Consider the following 6,916-nt stretch of genomic DNA (forward strand, 5'->3'; position numbering starts at 1 on the left):
TTAAACTTCTGCCCCCGAACTTTGCCTCGCATGCGCCACTACTAAGACGAAGCAGGGAATGGCACATCTTTCTCCTACTTTCACGAACGATAGCATTCAATAAATATCAAAATATAAAATTTCAATTCAGTTAAGTAAGCAAATCAAAATGCTTACCTTCTTTATCTTCTTTATGCCATACGTCGTGTCGGTTCTTTCTTACGTCAATAGGTGAGTTAATTCTATACTGAAAACTTAGACTCATAATAAATCAGAGGCCTGAAAAAGGACTAGACAAAACTTCTATTAACTAACTATATTACTATTTTACATTTATGTACAATATTAAGACTATTAGAAAATTCGACAAACATAATCTAGGAGATTCCACCGCACAGCTCGCGGTTCGAAGCATCACTTGAATCTGCTAAAAGTTCGGATGGAAAAGTTCTAAGAGGTCAAACTCAAGTGGATCTCTGAGGGAAAAGGGGGAGAGAAGATCGAGTGTTCGTCACATACTCCCCCCGTTGAGTTTCGCAGGTTGAAACTCAACCCCAGTCGGATGAACAGTTCAAAAGATCCGAACGTCTAGGAGCTCGGACCACTCGTCCAGACCTGGTTATCCTGGGAGGATCATGATCATGTCCATTAGGTCCAGGTTGTGTTTTAGGTTCATCACCGATTGTCTCAGTTTGATGTTGATTCTCAACACTGTCTCTGAAATGACAGCCAGTTTCCCGGTTCACTTCCAATGGATATAATCTCTGTATTGGACGAAGTGTTTCCCCATATCTTGTTCGTAGTTTTACTAGGCGTATTACACTGTCTTTACCCGGAAATAACTCTATAATTTTCCCTAATGGCCAGTTTATTCTTTTTTCATTTGTTCCTATCAACACGATATCACCGATCGACAGTTCTGTGTATTTCCTTCTTCTTGTGGCATGATTTCTCAGCTGTCCTAAATACTCTGTCCGAAACCGTTTTCTTAAATCTTCTCGGACTTTCGTTCGATAAACGTATCTTCTTTGCAAGTATGCAGAATCTACGTGATCCAGATCTGGGACACTGCTTTCTTTCAAGTCTCGAAAAAATAAAGCAGGTGTAATAGGTTGTAGTTCAAGATCTTCAGATACATAAGTTAAGGGTCGACAGTTCAAAACATTTTCACAATCACAAAGAATTGTATAAAGTTCTTCGTATTTTAATGATGCATTTCCTAAAACTTTCCGGAGAATATTCTTCATTAAGCCTATCATCCTTTCCCAAAATCCTCCCCACCAAGGAGAAGCAGGAGGAATAAATTTCCATTTAATTCTATTAACATTATTGTCTTTGACAACTTTATCCCAATCAATTTTCTTTAAGAAAGAACTTTCACCAATAAAATTACTACCATTGTCAGTATACACAACTTTCGGTCTTCCTCGTCGGGCTATGAATCGACGAAGAGCCAATAAAAAATTATCTGTGGATAATGCAGAAACAAGTTCCAGATGAACAGCACGATACACTGCACAGGTGAATAAAGCAATCCACACCTTTGATCCGTTTTTCAAAATTAAAGGACCAGCTAAATCAATTCCAGTTACTTCAAAAACTTCAGCATCCTTGACACGATCTTCTGGCAAAGGAGCGTGTTCAGCAGCAAGAGGCTTTGAATCATGCCGTTTGCATATTACGCAACTTCTCAAAATGTTGCGAATAGTTCTACGACTCTTCAAAATCCAAAATCTTTCACGTAATATTGCCATCAAAGTTTGAATCCCACAATGTAGGGACTGTTTATGTTTTTCCATGATTAATTTAGAGACGATTGGGTGTTCAGATGGTAGGATTACAGGTGTTCGAAAATCTTCCAAGTCTTGTCTCATTAATAGCCGCGATTTAACCCTTAGAATTCCTGACGAATCTACAAATGGCTTTAAATTTCGAATACGTTCATCCTTCTCTGATTTGAAGCAGGTTTTCTGTACGATTTTCCAAACAATGATTTCAGCTGTTTTTATTTCTTCAATTTCTAAATCTTTTGATTTTCTTCTTTTATCTTTCATTCTACAATTGTCAACAAATCTTTTCATCCAAGCCGTGACTCTGATTATCTTCTCGTACGAAGAGATGTTGTTATAGAATTCGTCACTCTTCTGATTCAAAGACGATACTATAATCTTCTTCTTTTCAGCACTTATGTTATTTTCATCTGGTGAAAGTGCGAAATTTGGCCATTTATCTCTCGAGTCTCTTAGCCATGCAGGTCCTTCGTGCCATTGTTCCTTCAGTAAGTTTTTTACCGAGCATCCTCTTGATGGTAGATCAGCAATATTTTGTGCTCCTGGAACAAAATTCCATTGAGATGTTTTTGAGAGTCTTCTAATCTCGCTGACTCTGTTGGATACAAAAATCATCCAAGGGCCTTCTTTCGTAATCCAATACAGAGCGTCCATGGAATCACTCCAGAAAAATGATTCAATTCCTTCCAAACTCAAATCTGTCTTCACTGAATTGGCCAATCTAGCTCCAATATTGCATGCTAGCAGTTCCATCCTTGGAATGGATATCCTTTTCAATGGAGCAACTCTAGATCGAGCTTGAATTAATTGGCAAGTGACTTCACAATCGTTTTCTACTCTTAAAAATACACACGCAGCATATGCCAATTTTGACGCATCACAGAAAGTGTGGAGAGTCAGCTTCGATTCACTTAGATCTAAATGAGAAAGTCTACGTGGAATTTTTAAATATTTCAGTTCGGGTAATCCCTTTTTCCATTTTTCAAATTTTTGAATTATTTCTTCCGGTAATTTTGAATCCCAAGAGATTCCTAATTTCCAGCATTCTTGAAGGAGCAATTTTGGCATTAATGTTACTGGGCAAGTGAATCCTATTGGATCGAATATTTGGTGAGCTACAGACAGAATTTTCCTCTTTGTAATTTGTTCATCTTCGTTCCCTGTTTGGATCAGTTGGCAGGATAAGTAATCGTTTTCTCTATCCCATGCTAAACCTAATACTGGTACTTCCTTTTCTTCGTCGGCAATAAAACTATCACTGACCGGTTCTTCTATTTCAGGTAGAAAAGTATTTTTCCATCCACGTAAATCAAATTTAGCTGGTTTTAGAATTTTCTGAGTTTCTGTTCTAAAATGTTCCAATTCAGCGACCGAGTCCACGCTTGCAACACAGTTATCAACGTACAATGAATTTTTTAGTTTCATTGCAACAGTCTTAAATGGCTCCTCTACTTGATCTAAAACATGATTCAAAACTGCTAAGAGTAAAAATTGGGAGCTTGAAATGCCGAACACGACCCGGCAATGCCTATAGGTGACTTCTTTTTGGGGATCTCCTTCCTTCTACCATATGAATCGTAGAACGTCTCTGTCGGAATCATTTAAGGCTATTTGTAAAAAGGCCTGCTTGATATCCGAAATAACTCCGATTTTCCCCCACCTAAATCGGTTTAGAATAGCGGGGATCAGCTCAATAAGGTTGGGACCTTTTTCAACACATTCGTTTATTGATACGGAATTTCTTGTCTTCGCGGATCCATTGAATACAGGACGCACTTTAGTGGTGGAACTATCTTTAAACACTGCTCTATGAGGCAGATAATGTGTACCCAGACTCACAGGATCAGCTTTCTTTTGGTCAACTTCCTCAATGATGCCTTCTTTTTCCCACTGGTAAAAAACCTCTTGATACTCTGTTAATCGATTCTGCGATTTTAGGGACCTTACTGTACGCTTGAGTCTTTTCCGAGCTAACTCTTTGTTGTCAAGTAAAGGAGGGTGTTGATCTAACCAGGGTAAATTAACCTTGTATCTTCCTGTACTGTCCCTACTAACTGTTTTTCTGAAATGTTCTAAGGCAAGCTCTTGGGTTTCTATTTGATTACGTTTCGTACAATCATCCTTAATTCCCAAGGTGTCTAAATTCCAGAGATCTGTAATTTTCGCATTGTTTACATGTAGTGACAATACTAACATTGAACTATTTGTTTCTGTGGTTTCTATATCAGATTTACCCATGATAGTCCACCCTAGTCGAGTTTCTACCGCAACCAAGCTTCCTGAAATATGTTTTATATTTCCTGTTAACAATTTACCAGCGTAATCAGCACCAATAAGCAAATTAATTTCGTTAGGATTCTTTTCATGCAAGCAGGAATCTTCATTTATCGCTGCATCACTAAGTTGAATATTCATATCCTTCAATCGTTTTAAATAATGAGGATCAGTCATTTTAGGCAGAGTAGCACAAATTTTCTTTTGATCTAAAACTTCTAATTCAAAGTCATAGTTTTCATCAATATTTGACAGATTAATGAGGTATCGTTGATGCGTTTCCGCATGTGTAATTCCCCCAAATAACCCATGACTCACGTATTCCTCTCCTAATGCAGTTAATTTCATTTTTCTTGCAGCAAATTTTGAAATGTAAGACCTTTGGGATCCTAAATCGATAATTAGTCTTAAAAAATGTTTCAAATTATTTTCTTTAATGTACACAACTAAAGTTTGAAGATAAACTTCCCTAGAGCATTCGTTATTCGCAAGTGTTGTGTTCTCATTTATTTCAGAACGTTTGTTTGGTTTATCTTCATTAATGTCGGAGCGTTTATTTTCATCCCAACACATAATGTCAAAATGTCTTTTCCCACAAATATTACATTTAACTTTCGCCTTACATGAAGCACTCAAATGCCTGATGCCCAAACACCGAAAACAAGAGCCCTTTTTAATCAGCATTGATTTCCTTTTTTCAAGTGGCAAGCTTTTTGCAAAACCACAATTAATGCTAGAATGCGATGCTTCCCGGCAAAAAAGGCATAATTTAGATTTTGAGTTGTTATCGTATGCACATAATTCACTAGCAGTAGGATTTTTTATTCTTTCGATTTTAGCTTTATTTCTTGGGCCACTCTCCGATGACCTCCTGTGGTTTACGACTTCATTTCCGCGCGGGGGGAAAGAATTACCACATGGCCGTGAAGATTCGGAAAAAGTTTTGGTTTCATTTGGCTGAGTTATGAGTATCATGCGTTCGCGAGATTCCACTTCTCTCTTTAGAAAATTAATTAGGTCGGTAATTTTATTCTCTTGGGCCTCATGGTTTTTGTTAAAGTCCAACGCCAAATCGCCTGGAATACTTCGAATTAAAATGGGAAATAATAATGTTCCGTAGCTATCTGGCTCAATTCCTAGACTTTTTAATGCGTTAATTTCAACTTGACATTTATCATACAATCTTCTTAAAGCAAGAACATTTCTAGAGTTTCTACAACTTTCTAAACTAAGTAAATTCGCCATGTGCCTGTCGATAATCAATTCTTTCTTTCCGAAACGCGATTCCAATATTGAAATAGATTTAGAATAATTTTCTTCCGTTATTGATAAACCAGAAATGGCCAATTCCGCATCTTTACATAAATATGACTTTAAATAAGAAAATTTCTCGACATTCGATAGGTTGTAATTTTCATGAACGGCAGTTTTAAACCTTGACCAAAATTCTGGCCACTTACAAATATCACCATCAAAGGTTTCAATAGTGAGCCGCGGAAGTTTTACATATGTCGGCGAAATAGTTAAATCTGGTTTTGGGATGTTAACGCTAGCAGTTGTATTCTCGTTAAATTCTGTATTCAGGTGTTTAGACTGAACAGTCAATTGATTTAAATTCATGTATTTCTTTGCTTCGAATCTCCAGGTTATTATTTTTTCTCGATATTCTTCTGCTGATTCTAGTTCCTTATCTACTTCCGTAGGAGACCATAATTGTTCTAGATCTGAATCCACCAATTTAAGCGATTCAAATTTATCATTCAATTGTTCTAAGAAAAGATCAAGTTCGCTATCTTCCGTTACTTCGGTTTTCTTAATTTCTATTTCAATCTTGTTTAATAGTTTAGTAACTGAAGATCGTAATGTAGTTCTTTTTCTTTTCAGTAATTCAATGTGTTGAGCGTTCTCAATTGACTTTGGTGTCGCATTCTGAGCCATATTGCAGCCGCTTATCAATTTCAATTCAATATTCAAATTATTATGCAAAATATATCATATATAATCATTCATCTCAACATTTAAAATATGATATTCCAGTAATGCAATTATATCATATATGATCATATGTCTCAAAATTTAAAGTTATGATATTCTGTGCAACTTTTAATTAGTTTTGTCGTCAGACCTCTGATAACTGATCGATACTTCTTTAATTCTTCAAGTGTTGACATGTTTAAATAATTAATTTAACTGGTCAAATACAAAATTATTCAGAATTACAAATAATATTCAAAGAGTTATCAATTTTCAAAATATGTATAATGCAAACAATTTTCTAGACTTTCAAACATAATATCTGTAATCATTTAACTCCAAGAATTTTATTTTCGAAGACGTGTAATTCTTAAACAGTTGCAATTCAAATTTCAAATATAATATTTTCAAATATTTCAAAATTCAACAATTCAATTATTAACCACCTAAGACGTCCCTGTTCGGGCGCCAGTAAGTATTTCACGAACGATAGCATTCAATAAATATCAAAATATAAAATTTCAATTCAGTTAAGTAAGCAAATCAAAATGCTTACCTTCTTTATCTTCTTTATGCCATACGTCGTGTCGGTTCTTTCTTACGTCAATAGGTGAGTTAATTCTATACTGAAAACTTAGACTCATAATAAATCAGAGGCCTGAAAAAGGACTAGACAAAACTTCTATTAACTAACTATATTACTATTTTACATTTATGTACAATATTAAGACTATTAGAAAATTCGACAAACATAATCTAGGAGATTCCACCGCACAGCTCGCGTTTCGAAGCATCATTTGAATCTGCTAAAAGTTCGGATGGAAAAGTTCTAAGAGGTCAAACTCAAGAGGATCTCTGAGGGAAAAGGGGGAGAGAAGATCGAGTGTTCGTCACAATGA

The sequence above is a fragment of the Uloborus diversus genome, chromosome 2 (assembly GCF_026930045.1).
Source record: "Uloborus diversus isolate 005 chromosome 2, Udiv.v.3.1, whole genome shotgun sequence".
In the NCBI taxonomy this organism is placed as follows: domain Eukaryota; kingdom Metazoa; phylum Arthropoda; class Arachnida; order Araneae; family Uloboridae; genus Uloborus; species Uloborus diversus.